The sequence below is a fragment of the Cherax quadricarinatus genome, chromosome 78 (genome assembly GCF_038502225.1).
Source record: "Cherax quadricarinatus isolate ZL_2023a chromosome 78, ASM3850222v1, whole genome shotgun sequence".
Classification (NCBI taxonomy): domain Eukaryota; kingdom Metazoa; phylum Arthropoda; class Malacostraca; order Decapoda; family Parastacidae; genus Cherax; species Cherax quadricarinatus.
This window is the reverse complement of record NC_091369.1, coordinates 18,581,748-18,599,070: the sequence shown is the minus strand read 5'-3', so window position 1 is coordinate 18,599,070 and position 17,323 is coordinate 18,581,748. Positions and strand designations below refer to the sequence as shown.

The window sequence follows — 17,323 nt, the reverse complement described above, 5'->3', positions numbered from 1 at the left end:
TCACACTCACAGAAAAAGGGCTTAAGCCTAATATTACAGATTTCTATGCCATTCCTGGCTACATGGCCATACACAACTGTAGAACAGACCAGCAACTGCTATATACTACTCAAATCAACTCGAATGTATCAATAAATCTTGCACAAGGGATGAACATGGAGAATATATCATAGCCAAATTTAAATCAAAAGACCTGCAAAAACCCCTCACAGTTATAAACATCTACAGAGTACCACAGTCAAATATTTACCACTTTAGTGAAAAACTAGGAAACATGATTACTGATGCACACATGAATAAAGACCACCTACTACTAACAGGAGATTTCAACATAAACATACTACACGACCAGGACCCACAAGTAACCGAATTCACAAACACAATGAGTAACTGCCTGTTGCTACCAGCAATATCTAAACCTACAAGAATCTCCGAGACAAGTATCTCCTTAATAGACCACATCTGGACAAACACCATATCCCCTTTAAAATCAGGCATAATCACAGACAACACTACAGACCACTACCCAACCTTTCTCATAACTAATCTGGGCAAACTGCCACAAGACATTACTAAAGTAACCTTCAGACTACATAAGGAGACAGCAGTTAACAACTTTATAGCAGCTATGAATAACATCGATTGGCAAAATGAGCTCGAAACATATACAGATATAAATGAATGTATAAATAATTTTCTAAAAAAAGCCCAATGCCTCTACAAGAAACATTGCCCCAGAAAAACTAAACAGATCACAGCAAAGAGACTGAATAATCCCTGGCTAACACCAAGCATCCTTAAATCCATTAACACAAAGCACAAATATGAAAAACAGTATAGAATGGGTCAAATAACTAGAGAACAGTCGAAAAGTTACTCGTCAGCACTTACCAGCCTGATAAGAAGGTCAAAAAAATTGTATTATGAAAATAGATTACATAACATCAAAGGTGATATGAAAAAAACCTGGAAAACTCTATCTGAAATTCTTGGAACTAAAAAGTTATCCAAAAGCAAAACAATGAAACTAATAAAATCAGATGAACCCCAACTCACACCTACTGAAACAGTAAACAGACTTAATGTTTTCTTCTCCACCATAGGAAAAAAATCTAGCAAACAAAATACCAAGCGCAAACACCCGTCCATCAGACTATCTCATAGGTACCTACCCAAATACACTATTCCTAGCTCCAACTAACCCCATTGGAGTAACGCTCATCATAAACACCCTTAAAAACAAGGCAGGAGACATAAACAACTTGCCTGCTTTTATGTACAAAAAAGCTTCTCAAGTATTGTCACCAATTATTGCAACGCTCTTTAACAAATCCATTGAATCATCTACCTTCCCAACAATCCTCAAAATAGCGAGGGTCACTCCAATCCACAAAGGAGGTGACCAAGCTGACTTGAATAACTATAGACCAATATCTAAGTTACCACTGCTCTCTAAAATCTTTGAAAAATTAATTCATAGACTGATCTATTCCTACCTCGTTTCACACAACATATTAAATTCTTGTCAGTTTGGATTCAGGAATAATAAAAGCACAAATGATGGTATCATACACATGCTAGAACTAATATATACCGCACTTGAAAAGAAAGAAGTCCCGCTGGGCATTTTCATTTATTTATGTAAAGCTTCCGATACAGTCGACCATGAACTGCTGTACTCCAAATTAATGCACTATGGTATCAGAGGCCACTCCCTCAACTACCTAAAGTCATACCTTAGTAACAGACCTCAATATGTGTATGCAAATGATGCAAACTCTTCCAACCAACCATTCACAGTAGGAGTCCCACAAGGAAGCGTCCTTGGACCACTCCTCTCTCTCATCTACATCAATGATCTACCGAATGCATCACAGCTACTCAAACCCATATTATTTGCAGATGACACTACATATGTCTTTTCCCACCCAAACACAGTCATACTAGCAAACACAGTCAATGCTGAATTACAGAAAATATCTACCTGGATGATGACTAACAAACTTACCCTGAACACTGATAAAACCTATTTCATTCAGTTTGGAAACAAAGCTGCAAATGATCCAATTAACATAACGCTAAATGGATCATCAGTCACAAGACTCACAGAGGGAAAATTCCTAGTTATCCACCTTGACAGTAGCCTTAAGTTCCGGACACACATACAACAAATCACCAAGAAAATCTCCAAGACTGTAGACATACTATCAAAGTTAAGGTACTACGTTCCACAATCAGCTCTCCTGGCACTGTACCATTCACTCATATACCCTTATCTTACATATGGAATTTGTGCATGGGAATCAACAACATTAAATCACCTAAAACCCCTAATAACCCAGCAAAAGGCAGCAATAAGAATGATAACAAATTCCCACTCCCGCCAGCATACTCCACCAATTTTCAAAGGTCTGAATCTGCTCACCATTAAGAACATCCATACTTATTCATGTGCCTACTACATACACAGAACAATACACGCAAATATAAACCCTCCACTCAAACTTCTCCTCACCAACCTAAACAGGACACATGACCACAACACAAGACACAGATCTCTTTTTGATATACCTTGTGCCCATATCACACTGTGTAAAAACTCTATGCACATAAAGGGCCCCAAAATATGGAATTCATTACCAGAAGATATTAAAGTAACCCAGTCTGAAAATCAATTTAAAACTCTTCTCAAAAGCCACTTAATCACCCTAGACTAAATGCTAAATACTCAGGACACACTTACTCACCTATGTACTCCCACATCATAACTGAAACAATCACATTGAACCTTTTATCCATTGTTGACAGGAATATAATTGAATCATTGTTTTCACAAAAGCATTTTCGAATATAAATATATCTTTGTATTATAAAAATTTTGATTCATTCATAATTAATATTCTACTGTACAACTATGAAATAATTACTATCCTACTGTACAACTATGATATAATCCTTAGTGTTAAGTAGACTGTAAGTCAATAATGTTAAGTTGGCCCATAATGCCAAGGCATAATAGAGGCTCTCTTTGCATTGCAACCCACTATTGTAAATACAAAATCTCAATGTACTGTTTGCAAAGACATAAAATAAATAAATAAATAAATAAATAAATAAATAAATAGACAAAATTGTAAGTCATAGCTCCGTGTCTTCCTTTGCGGATGGCAACCGGATTACCATGACATTACCATTGAAGACACCACGAGACTCCAAGAGGACATCAAAAAATCTTCAAATTGGCCACTCAAAACAATATTATGTTCAATGAAGAGAAATTTCAACTACTCAGATATGGAAAACTTGAGGAAATTAAAGCTGTATCAGAGTATACGACAAATTCTGTTCATACAATATGGCGAAAAAGTAATGTAAAGGACCTGGGAGTGGTAATGTCAGAGGATCTCACCTTCAAAGACCACAACAATGTATCTTCTGCATCTGCTAGGAAAATGATAGGATGGATAATGAGAACCTTCAAAACTAGGGATGCCAAGCACGTGATGATTCTTTTCAAATTGTTTGTTGTCTCTTGGCTGGAATTCTGCTGTATACTAACTGCCCCCTTAATGGCAGGCAAAAATGCTTACCTGGAGAGTGTACAAAGAACTTTCATGGCACTCATAAGTTCGATAAGGCACCTAAATTACTGGGAACGGTTGAAGACCCATGATTTGTATTCCATGGAACGCAGGCGAGAGAGATACATGAGAATATATACTTGGAAGGTTCTGGAGTGATTGGTACCAAACCTGCACACGAAAATCACTCCCTATGGAAGATGCAACATTCCCCCAGTGAAAAGCAGGGGCACAGTGAGTACACTGAGAGACAACACAATTAGTGTCCGGGGCCCAAGACTGTCCAACTGCCTCCCAGCATACATAAGGGGGATTACCAATAGACCCCTGATGGTTAACACTGTCTTCCTTTTGACTACAAACAGAATTTAACCATGGGAATGTAACTTATCGACTGCATCAATGTCATTATTCAGGCTCCAGTTCACCTGTAAAATAGCATCAATAAAATGTGAATCTTTATAAAAGGTATTAAGTATAACGTTCATTCTATTTATGCATAGAGATATGTTCTTCTGGAAATTAAAGTAAACTCGGAGTATAGGCACATAAATAAACACGTCTGTATATAACCTGGTAAACGAAAGTAAAGGATCAGTACAGTTTTAGGGGAAAGTGGAACAGCATGCAAATATTACATGTAATTGTAGAATGCAGTCCACATTAACTGAAGTAGACGTGTGTGGTAGTTATGAGGAGATTCATGAGGTGCCTTGATGTCAGTGAGGACGAGGGGGGGAGAGGGTTATTGATGAAGGAAACCAACTACCGTCACCTTCTTTGGCTCCCCCAGGCGCTGGAGGGCACCTAAGGATTTAGTAGTAACCCTATGAATATAACAATAAAGATAAATAAATAATAGCAATTATAAAATAATAATAATAATAATAATAATAATAATAATAATAATAATAATAATAATAATAATAATAATAATAAATGTTATATGTGAGGAACCATACAAGAGGGTGTGTTATGTGTAGGATGGTTATACTTGGGGTTGGTTGAGTGTAGGTGGGTGGTTTGTGTGTGGGTGGATGAGATACTTGCGAGGAGGAGTGACCGCTAGTGACCCACATTAGTTAGCATTCAACACACACAGTGACCGCTAGTGACCCACATTAGTTAACATTCAACACACAGTGACCGCTAGTGACCCACATTAGTTAACATTCAACACAGTGACCGCTACTCCTAACAATTATTACCTTTGAGTGGAGCCTCAATATAGTGAATACAAAATAATGATCTGGAAGACATGACCTTACGTAATATTATTTATTTATATTATTTACATACTAGGATTACTTGTGTTACTCTGATTTATATAGGATTATTATAGTTAAGCAAGTATTTTACTTATTTCTGGTCGAAATACTTTACATTACAAGTGGATTTTACAAAAAAGCACATAGATAACTAATACACAAAATTATTGTATTTTGAGAAGAGAGGGATATAACAAAGGGATTGTCATAGTTGGGAAAGTTAAGTAAGTTTATTCAGGTATACACAGATATAGTTACATAAATTATCATACATAGCAGCATATGTGTAGACAACTTGGGATTACCCAAGTCAGAGTGACTTATTTCCATTGGAGTCCTTGTGATAATTATTATATATATTTAAGAGTTAAAAACAATTAAGTATGTTAACTATGTAAAAGCAGTTACAATAAACGATATTATAAGGGAGAGGTAAAATTAGTTATTTTCATACAAGAAATCACTCTCTGTAGTCTTATTCATGAGATACATTAGGGCACTGTTCTTGAACTGGCTCATGTTATGACAGGCTCTGACATGTGCTGGCAGTCTATCCTATATCTATCATATAGTAATACTCTTCTTTAATTTTCATTTATTTGTGTTGTCACTGAGATTCGATCATGACTAGAAAATACGCTGGACCTCATCTTTACTAGCAACGATCATCTGATACGTAATATAACTGTATCAAAGACAATACTCTCAGATCACAACAAGCAGAGGTACAGACATGTATGCACAGGGCTTCTGACCAGCAAAATATGAGCAGTCATGAAGGTCTCTTCACGAAATTCAATTTCAGTAACAAAAACATACAATGGGATTGAGTAAACCATGCAACAGACATAGCCCCACTCCACAAAGGGGGCAGTAAAGCAACAGAAAAGAACTACAGACCAATAGCACTAACATCCCATATCATAAAAATCTTTGAAAGGGTCCTAAGAAGCAAGATCACCATCCATCTAGAAACCCATCAGTTACACAACCCAGGGCAACATGGGTTTAGAACAGGTCGCTCCTGTCTGTCTCAACTATTGGATCACTACGACAAGGTCCTAAATGCACTAGAAGACAAAAAGAATGCAGATGTAATATATACAGACTTTGCAAAAGCCTTCGACAAGTGTGACCATGGCATAATAGCGCACAAAATGCGTGCTAAAGGAATAACAGGAAAAGTCGGTCAATGGATCTATAATTTCCTCACTAACAGAACACAGAGAGTAGTCGTCAACAGAGTAAAGTCCGAGGCAGCTACGGTGAAAAGCTCTGTTCCACAAGGCACAGTACTGGCTCCCATCTTGTTCCTCATCCTCATATCCGACATAGACAAGGATGTCAGCCACAGCACCGTGTCTTCCTTTGCAGATGACACCCGAATCTGCATGACAGTGTCTTCCATTGCAGACACTGCAAAGCTCCAGGCGGACATCAACCAAATCTTTCAGTGGGCTGCAGAAAACAATATGAAGTTCAACGATGAGAAATTTCAATTACTCAGATATGGTAAACATGAGGAAATTAAATCTTCATCAGAGTACAAAACAAATTCTGGCCACAAAATAGAGCGAAACACCAACGTCAAAGACCTGGGAGTGATCATGTCGGAGGATCTCACCTTCAAGGACCATAACATTGTATCAATCGCATCTGCTAGAAAAATGACAGGATGGATAATGAGAACCTTCAAAACTAGGGAGGCCAAGCCCATGATGACACTCTTCAGGTCACTTGTTCTATCTAGGCTGGAATATTGCTGCACACTAACAGCACCTTTCAAGGCAGGTGAAATTGCCGACCTAGAAAATGTACAGAGAACTTTCACGGCGCGCATAACGGAGATAAAACACCTCAATTATTGGGAGCGCTTGAGGTTCCTAAACCTGTATTCCCTGGAACGCAGGAGGGAGAGATACATGATTATATACACCTGGAAAATCCTAGAGGGACTAGTACCGAACTTGCACACGAAAATCACTCACTACGAAAGCAAAAGACTTGGCAGACGATGCACCATCCCCCCAATGAAAAGCAGGGGTGTCACTAGCACGTTTAGAGACCATACAATAAGTGTCAGGGGCCCGAGACTGTTCAACTGCCTCCCAGCACACATAAGGGGGATTACGAACAGACCCCTGGCAGTCTTCAAGCTGGCACTGGACAAGCACCTAAAGTCAGTTCCTGATCAGCCGGGCTGTGGCTCGTACGTTGGTTTGCGTGCAGCCAGCAGCAACAGCCTGGTTGATCATGCTCTGATCCACCAGGAGGCCTGGTCACAGACCGGGCCGCGGGGGCGTTGACCCCCGGAACTCTCTCCAGGTAAACTCCAGGTATGTGCTAATTGAAACAACCTGGGAGGATATCCTAAACAACACGGATCCGAACATCTGCCTTGAAAAAATTCATTCTGTGGTTCTTGAGATCTGCTCAAGACACATTCCATTAAGAAAAAGAAAGAGAGCATGTAAACTAGAGAGAAAGAGACGTTCCCTATACAGAGGAAGGCGAAGAGTTACAGAGCTGCTGAGTGGGGTCAATATATCTGAAATACGAAGGGAGGCACTAGTCAATGAAATTGCAAATATTGAACATAAGCTGAAGGAATCTTTTAGGAGACAAGAATCACAGGAAGAACTCAGAACCATAAAGGAAACTTAGAAAAAATCTCAGGGAAAAACAACATCCAGTGTTGGGTCCCTGCTTAGGCGGGATGGGACATACACAGATGATAGCCAAGAAATGAGTGTGATACTCAAGTCCCAATATGACCTGCACACGAAAATCACTCCCTATGAAAGCAAAAGACTCGGCAGGAAATGCATCATTCCCCTGATGAAAAGCAGGGGCGCCACGAGTACATTGAGAGACAACACAATAAGTGTCCGGGGCCCAAAACTGTTCAACTGCCTCCCAGCATACATAAGGAGCTTATAAGCTCCTCAGCACGTATGCCGTATTCTATTCAAGATTGATGGACTGACCACATCGACTCAAGGTTGAGGGACTGATTACCTCATTCTCCTCCTGTTCTTCAAGATTCTCCTTTGTATGGACTGATGAAGCCACTGTGTGGCGAAACGTTTCCTCAATAAAGATACCCAAGAGTTGCACATGTGTCTAATTTATCAACATGTCGGTTCTCTGAACCATTCATCTATAAGGGGGATTACCAATAGACCCCTGGCTGTCTTCAAGAAGGCACTGGACAGGCACCTAAAGTCAATACCTGACCAACCGGGCTGTGGTTCGTATGTCACCTTGCGTACGGCCAGCAGTAACAGTCTGGTTTATCAGATCCTGATCCACCATGAGGCCTGGTCTAAGACCGAGCCGCGGGGACGTTGACCCCCGAAACCCTCTCCAGGTAAACTCCAGGTAAATGCTTCGTAGGGGTTCGTTAATGTTCCTTGAAAGGTTCGTTTATAGTACTGTTCCTATACACAAATAACCCGCACATAAAAGAGAGAAGCTTAAGACGACGTTTCGATCCGACTTGTACCATTTACAAAGTCCAAGTCGGACCGAAACGTCGTCGTAAGCTTCTCTCTTTTATGTGCGGGTTATTTGTGTATCGTTCCAGTCACGGTATTGTGCCTTTATTTGTTATTTACTGTTCCTAATAAGATAAAGGGAACCTGGACACTACAAGGAGGAGACTCAAAGAGTAGAGGCGTGTTAGAGGCAGAGGAACAACACGTACCATTGAACACAGGGAGATGGACTGACCACCGGGAGATATGATGCTGTGGCGAGAGACGAGGAGCGACTAACTGGATAGGAGGAAGACGTTAACTCTACCACCCACTGGACTAGTTCTTGTATGGTATTGGGGTAACTGGCACCTTTCAAACATGGAACAGGAATTAGACAACTTCTTAGTAGGTTAAATAGATCTATTCCTCTTAAGTCTAGTCTGGTATACATAAAATTACTAGGAAAAAGAGTGGTAATACTGTCCATCTAATTTCTCCTGTAAAAGCTATTGCCCTCACAAACAACTGGACCAAAACATATATGCATGAGAATATGTCGTCAGTTAGAGCAAACCTGGAGAGTGCCTCTGAAGGGTTAAATTTCTTTATTTTATAAGCCCAGTTACTGATAAGAGTGTCTACTTCTTCATTAAAAACGAGTTAGACATTGCTTTAAGTAAATGTCAATCTGTAGACCCGGGAGAGAATGCTACAAGTTAGATTTACCTAGAATTTCAAGGCAAGTCCTTGATAACCCTTAATAGTGCCGTATATTCTTAGTTGCAATAAAGACGTTCGTAGCACTTACTGGACCAATAGTCTCATTGTAACCATACACAAGATTACAGAGCATGATATATTTAAACAACTCTCATTAACTAGTTGTCTTTACATACCAACTGAAACAATGATACTCAGTAGACTTTACCAGGGAATCATACACCAACTCTCACCTCATCTCTATGATTTTACCACACTTCTTGTCCCAAAAATCTACATATGATATCGGAAAGAGAACTGCCATCCTACATAAACTGCCATCTTACATGAACTAGCCAAAATGAATATTGGTGGTACCTACTCAGGTGCTGAAAAGTTATCTATAAATTAGGTATCCGGTATCTACTCATGTTTTAGAAGGAAGACTTAAGGAATGTCTCATGGCACTCTGCATGGAGGATTCCACTCCTAAATGCTCTGCCTTCCTTTGCTAAACTTGTAGCTGCTAATCTATGCTGACGACATCATGACCCATATAACATGGCATAAGAAAATGAGTACTATTCATAACGAAGCTCAGGTCAACTAGACTCTTATCTGTTCTTCAAAAGCAAAATACAAGTTTGACCCTTCTGTTGACGGGGTAAAAAGTCATCTTCGGTAAATCTTACAGACATTCCCTTCAATAAGTCCATAATAACACAGCTAAATAAGAAATGTAGGATACAGCCCATAGGCCATGGTGCTCCGTGGCCTGATGCTTAAAGCTCTCGCTTCACACGGTGAATGTCTGGGTTCGATTCCCGGCGAGGGTTAAAACATTGGGAGTTTCTTCACACCCGTTGTCTATGTTCACCCATCAGCATGAAATGGGTACCTGGGTGTTAGTCGACTGGTGTGGGTCGCATCCCAGGAAAAAATTGACCTGATTTACCTGATTATATCATTGATGTCAGCTATGGTCTGTATAACTTGTACATGTACTGGTAGAAATAAAAATAATATAATTACAGTATTATAATTATAATTATAAAGCCAAAGTAAGAATGGTGAAATGATGTACTGTTGACCGCACGAAGTTGAGACGCATTAGAGCCAGTGGAAACATCTGGTAATCTGTTGACATGGTCAACGCAAATTTACTAATGTCAAAATGCAAATTTACCATGACAAAATGCAAGGCCACGTGCCTAGAGGAGATGGGTCCTACATGGATGACATAAAAGAAATGAGTGAGACACTAAATTTCCAATATTACCCAGTGCTTAGTGAGCCGTTAACCGAACTAAGACTGGAAAATCTAAACGAATTTTTTATGACCTAGACAAAATTTGGTCAACTAAAAAATCTCCGATATTAACCTAACACGGTAAGACTTCGAAAAAGCAATAAATGGGATGCCCATGCACTCGGTCCCAGACCCAGACTCATAGAACTCCGTACTCACATAATTGTGGTTGCAGGAGTCGAGACTCAGCTCCTGGCCCCGCCTCTTCACCGAGTGCAACTAGGTCCTCTCTCTACCTCCTCCATGAGCTTTGTGCAAGAATGGTATATAATACCTACAAGATGAAATTAAGACACATGTGCAACATCTGGGTATCTTTATTGTAGACGTTTCGCCATCCAGTGGCTTTATCAATACAAATTCTAGGACATAACTTGAAGACAGTAGGACTATATACAGAAGATGAGGTAATCAGTCCCTCAACCTAGGAGTAGGTGCGAAGAGCACCATAGTCATGGAGATTCTGAAGCAGAAGAAAGGAGCCTGGCGCTTATATAGTTACGTCAGGTGTAGCAGACGAGGGCATATTCACTGGTAGGCGGGATTCCCCAGTGGAAGTAGGTCCTTCCCAAAGAGATGGGTTAGTTGTAGTAGTAGTTGTCGTAGCCGTGAAGGTTATGTACATGTCCTCAGAATTAAGATTCCATGATGTTGCAGTGTCTGACAAGTTGTGTAAGAATGGTATATAATACCGACAAGATGAAATTAAGACACATGTGCAACATCTGGGTATCTTTATTGTAGACGTTTCGCCATCCAGTGGCTTTATCAATACAAATTCTAGGACATAGCTTGAAGACATGTACATAACCTTCACGGCTACAACTACAACTAACCCATCTCTTTGGGAAGGACCTACTTCCACTTGGGAATCCCGCCTACCAGTGACTATGGCAAGATGAGCGTTGCTATTTAAGCCAAGATCGCAAGTTCTGCCTATTCGGCACGACATATATATATATATATATAGGGGTTTGGGATATTGGCAGTTTGGAGGGATATGTTGTGTGTCTTTAAATGTGTATGCTTCTGGACTGTTGTATTCTGAGCACCTCTGCAAAAACAGTGATAATGTGCGAGTGTGGTGAAAGTGTTGAATGATGATGAAAGTATTTTCTTTTTGGGGATTTTCTTTCTTTTTTTTTTGGGTCACCCTGCCTCGGTGGGAAACGGCCGACTTGTTGAAAAAAAAAAAAAAAAAAAAAAAAATATATATATATATATATATATATATATATATATATATATATATATATATATATATATATATATATATATATATATATATATATATATATATATATATATATATATATATATATATATATATATATATATATATATATATATATATATATATATATATATATATATATATATATATATATATATATATATATATATATATATATATATATATATATATATATGTATATATAAAATATTGTCTCAACACACGCAAATGTCTGTAAAAAAAATTGTCTCTAAACTGTGTGAAGAAGGTGTTGGAGTGACGACAGCGGAGGATGAGGAGGGAGGCTGATGGTCTCATGACTGGTGTCACATCATACCTCACACTCAGAGAATCTCGAAGAAATTGCGCTTTCCTCAGTGAACTACACACCTAGGCTTTAACGGCGGCACTCAGGTGAAATACAGCTCTTGACTCGATGTGTTGCCAATAAAATAAGGGTGACAGACCCAAGAAATATGGGTGATGGAAGGCACACGTAGTTAATTAATGGCGGTCAGCTTGCGTGGGTGGAGGTGGCGCACTATGTGGCTTGTCCCACATGTGGCTGACTGGCGCCCAACACCACAGCTCATGTGATTTTAAGCCGGTGTGGCTTGGTGAGCCACATTTGTACCACAGGGATGGTGAATAACACTCTAACTAGCATGTAATTGGTAGCACAAAGTGATACTGGAGGCAATAACTTCCAAAGAGGAACTTGCTTGGCTTACTCCTCTCTCAGCTGGGTTGTCAAACCAGCTTAAATTAAGCGTTGACACAGGCTAGGCTAGGATGGATTGAATGCTTGTAACTATGCTCACAGCAGGATGAAGCAGGCTGGGAGGCTGGCTTGGCAGGCTAGGGTGGCTTAGGGCTCTCTACCTCAGACTGCCTTGGCTTAATTTGCAAAACCCAGATCAACTCTTCGAAAGTTAGCAAATAAGCAGATAAGGCACAAAACTGACCAGGAAGTTGTGTAGACAGCTGGCTTGGCTTAGCATGGGGTGGGTAGGTAGCATCGTCTCTGTAGGCCTCTACACGCGTGGTCACACACAATATCCGACTTGGCTAGTAGAAGAATAATCTCCTTTAATCTGCGTAATCGTCAGAATTACGCTCACACCATTTACCGTGGGGGGTTCCAAGGAGATGTAGGTGAAGAATACACTTGTAGGATGTTCCAGGAGGTGTATATTGAGAGAGGTATGAGAGGAAAAGCCCAGGGATTGCCTTGCCGAGTCTATGCCTAGCAGGGAACTGAGAGGAATGCCTCTGGCTAGCCACTGACTTGCGAGCGGCTTGTGACGTCACAACTAGCCAGAGAGCCAATCTATTACATAGCTGGGATTGTCTAAGTATATTACACAAGTAACATAAGTAATCAGTGACACACTACTGACAAAATGGAAATTATGTTGCAGGAGGTAAAATAACTGTTTACAAGAAGCACAAACTAAATAAAATAATTTTGATTTACTACAAGTACACGTACAAGGTATACAGGACTTGCTGACATCAGTGACATACTACTTGTTATGCAGATGATAAGGTGATGTTTCTTTATAAGTAGAATTTAACATGTAAAATTTGTCTTTTTCTTTGCACTCCTCCTGGAAAATGTACTGTTCCAAAATGTTTTTTTTTTGGTGTCACATAGTTTGGGCTGTCTTGCAACATACTGAGCTAAGGTGTTACTTATAAAACGGCATTCCTCAGGGGCACTTATCTACAAAGTTAACTTGCATGTTTATAAGGTTGGTTGATGTAATTTAGGTAAAATGCATAAACACCAGCGCTGTGTTGTGATGGTGCCATTTCTTAAGAAATCGTAATGACACGATTGCAAACAAACCATACCCCCGGCCGGGATTGAACCCACGTTCATAGAGTCTGGAGTTTTGAGACTCTATGACCGCGGGTTCAATCCCGGCCGGGGGTATGGTTTATGGTGCCATTTCCTAACACAATTATCTAAGACTGTGGGCGAGTTTCACATTTCCTCAGTCTAGTACCTCAGTTAATATTGCATATATGTAGTACCAAGAGATCGTGACTGTATGGTGGTCATTCCACAGTTATCATTTTGCTCGTTGCCTCAGACCTTAAAGTGGGATTTATTTTCTCTCCTTTTCCTTTTGCCTAGCTGTGTCCATAAGGACCCCGCTAGCAGAGTGAGACCTACGGTCTGGGGGTGGGGATGTTATGTAGGGTTCTGCATGACATTGTAATGTTGTTATGTAGGGTTCTGCATGACATTGTAATGTTGTTATGTATGGCTTTGCATGACATTGTAATGTTGTTATGCAGGGTTCTGCATGACATTGAAATGTTGTTATGTAGGGTTCTGCATGACATTGTAATGTTGTTATGCAGGGTTCTGCATGACATTGTAATGTTGTTATGTAGGGTTCTGCATGACATTGTAATGTTGTTATGTAGGGTTCTGCATGACATTGTAATGTTGTTATGTAGGGTTCTGCATGACATTGAAATGTTGTTATGTAGGGTTCTGCATGACATTGTAATGTTGTTATGTAGGGTTCTGCATGACATTGTAATGTTGTTATGTAGGGTTCTGCATGACATTGTAATGTTGTTATGTAGGGTTCTGCATGACATTGAAATGTTGTTATGCAGGGTTCTGCATGACATTGTAATGTTCTTATGCAGGGTTCTGCATGACATTGTAATGTTCTTATGCAGGGTTCTGCATGACATTGTAATGTTGTTATGTAGGGTTCTGCATGACATTGTAACGTTGTTATGCAGGGTTCTGCATGACATTGTAATGTTGTTATGCAGGTTTCTGCATGACATTGTAACGTTGTTATGCAGGGTTCTGCATGACATTGTAATGTTGTTATGCAGGGTTCTGCATGACATTGTAATGTTGTTATGCAGGGTTCTGCATGACATTGTAACGTTGTTATGCAGGGTTCTGCATGACATTGTAATGTTGTTATGCAGGGTTCTGCATGACATTGTAACGTTGTTATGCAGGGTTCTGCATGACATTGTAATGTTGTTATGCAGGGTTCTGCATGACATTGTAATGTTGTTATGCAGGGTTCTGCATGACATTGTAATGTTGTTATGTAGGGTTCTGCATGACATTGTAATGTTGTTATGTAGGGTTCTGCATGACATTGTAATGTTGTTATGTAGGGTTCTGCATGACATTGTAATGTTGTTATGTAGGGTTCTGCATGACATTGTAATGTTGTTATGTAGGGTTCTGCATGACATTGTAATGTTGTTATGCAGGGTTCTGCATGACATTGTAATGTTGTTATGCAGGGTTCTGCATGACATTGTAATGTTGTTATGTAGGGTTCTGCATGACATTGTAATGTTGTTATGCAGGGTTCTGCATGACATTGTAATGTTGTTATGCAGGGTTCTGCATGACATTGTAATGTTGTTATGCAGGGTTCTGCATGACATTGTAATGTTGTTATGCAGGGTTCTGCATGACATTGTAATGTTGTTATGCAGGGTTCTGCATGACATTGTAATGTTGTTATGTAGGGTTCTGCATGACATTGTAATGTTGTTATGCAGGGTTCTGCATGACATTGTAATGTTGTTATGCAGGGTTCTGCATGACATTGTAATGTTGTTATGCAGGGTTCTGCATGACATTGTAATGTTGTTATGCAGGGTTCTGCATGACATTGTAATGTTGTTATGCAGGGTTCTGCATGACATTGTAATGTTGTTATGCAGGGTTCTGCATGACATTGTAATGTTGTTATGCAGGGTTCTGCATGACATTGTAATGTTGTTATGCAGGGTTCTGCATGACATTGTAATGTTGTTATGCAGGGTTCTGCATGACATTGTAATGTTGTTATGCAGGGTTCTGCATGACATTGTAATGTTGTTATGTAGGGTTCTGCATGACATTGTAATGTTGTTATGCAGGGTTCTGCATGACATTGTAATGTTGTTATGCAGGGTTCTGCATGACATTGTAATGTTGTTATGCAGGGTTCTGCATGACATTGTAATGTTGTTATGCAGGGTTCTGCATGACATTGTAATGTTGTTATGCAGGGTTCTGCATGACATTGTAATGTTGTTATGCAGGGTTCTGCATGACATTGTAATGTTGTTATGCAGGGTTCTGCATGACATTGTAATGTAGTCTGTGTGTTGGTGTTTGAAGTGTGTAGAGTAAGAGGGGTAGACCAAGTGCGTGGGGTAACCCTGGCATTGGGGGTAGGGGTGGAAGGTATTGCAGGAGGGGGAGGTGCAGGGAAGGGGTTGGGGAGGGAGGGAGGTTGGCTTTCTCTGAGGGTGGAGAGAATGTCTTTTCTAGTAGGGCAGGAATTTGCAACTGCAGTGTGCGACCCACCGCAGTTAGAACATTTTAGGGGGAGGTTGCAAGTGTTCCAGAAGTGGCCAGTTGCTGAACATCTGGAGCAGGTTTCTGTGGAAGTGCATGAGATTTTGTCGTGGCCGAATTTGTAGCATTTCAGACATTGTGTGATGGGGTGAAAGATTGGAGTGAAGAGAGAGTTTGGAGGAATGCGGATGGTCTTGGCAAGGATTCCTTGATTGAAGAGTGTTGAGGCGTCAGAAGGAGTTGAACAGCGTATTTTGAGGATGGTAGAGTTTTCAGGTCTATAAATATTGTCAACAGAGACTTTGTTCTTAGTACTAATGTCTTTGATTAAGTCTTCTTTGTCTGTGTCATAGGCAGTCAGAAGAGAATAGTCTACGTGTTTTGCGATCACTGTGCATTTGGCGCGGTGCTCAGGAGTCCAAATAATAGTGAAGCCTGCATTGAGAAGTTTTTGTCTGGTCTCGGTTTAGGTGTACGTTTCGTAAGAATGTCTGTCAAGAAGTAGTTTGAATCCAGAGTTGGTTAAAGACTTTATACTGAGGAGCGCCGGTGATCTGGTACAGTAAATTTCCAGGACAGATAGTGGCATGATCAGATTTAGAGTATTTGAGGTTAAGCGAGAAAGAATTGGGCTTGGAAGAGGTGGGGGCAGGGTAGGCCTTAGAAGCAGGAGTAGACAGAGTAGAGGCAGGTGTTGGCAGTAGAGGAGTGGTAAGGGGAAAGGAGGTGGAAGGCATTGCAGGCATCGTAAACTAGATGTGGGGGCCAATCCTGTGAGAAAAATTGGCTACACAAGTACGTGTGAAGTGGACACATACTTGCCTGGTTATAACTTTAAAGTTTCTTGTGGACTGCGTCTCTGGAGGCACAGGACACTGAGGAGGTGAGCTGTAGCTTGATGGAGCACAGTATGCCCTGAACTGGCTGTAAGGCGTGCAGACCACATGTACAGGCTGAGGCGTGGAGACTTCAGACAGCAACAGGAGTGCAGAGGGAAGCTTCCTGCCCTTGGGTAGGCAGCCATCGACGCACCAATCCTGATGGTGAAGACGAAGGTCCAGTAACCACCACTCGGTGAAGAGAGCAACTCTGGCTGTGAGCGATGAGGAGAGCCAACACTAGCTGAATGGCGAGCAGACTTCACATACAGGCTGAGGCTTGGAGACTTCAGACAGCAACAGGAGTGCAGAGGGAGGCTTCCTGCCCTTGGGTAGGCAGCCACCGACGCACCAATCCTGATGGTGAAGACGAAGGTCCAGTAACCACCATTCGGTGAAGGGAACAACTCTGGCTGTGAGCGATGAGGAGAGCCAACACTAGCTGAATGGCGAGCAGACTTCACTTACAGGCTGAGGCGTGGAGACTTCAGACAACGGCGAGGAGAGGCAACACTGGCTGTATAGCG

General features: G+C 40.6%; 1 protein-coding gene across 2 annotated transcripts in view; it reads right to left on the bottom strand.

Moving 5' to 3' along the window:
* The window catches only part of LOC128701483 (carboxypeptidase B-like), a 176,863-nt gene extending 168,223 nt beyond the window's left edge, over positions 1-8,640 (bottom strand). For both annotated transcript variants that reach the window (XM_070101749.1, XM_070101750.1), the window contains exon 1: positions 8,556-8,640. The gene's annotated coding sequence lies outside the window, so the exon portion shown is untranslated. The remainder of the gene's footprint in view (positions 1-8,555) is intronic.
* Between the last annotated feature and the right edge of the window lie 8,683 nt (positions 8,641-17,323).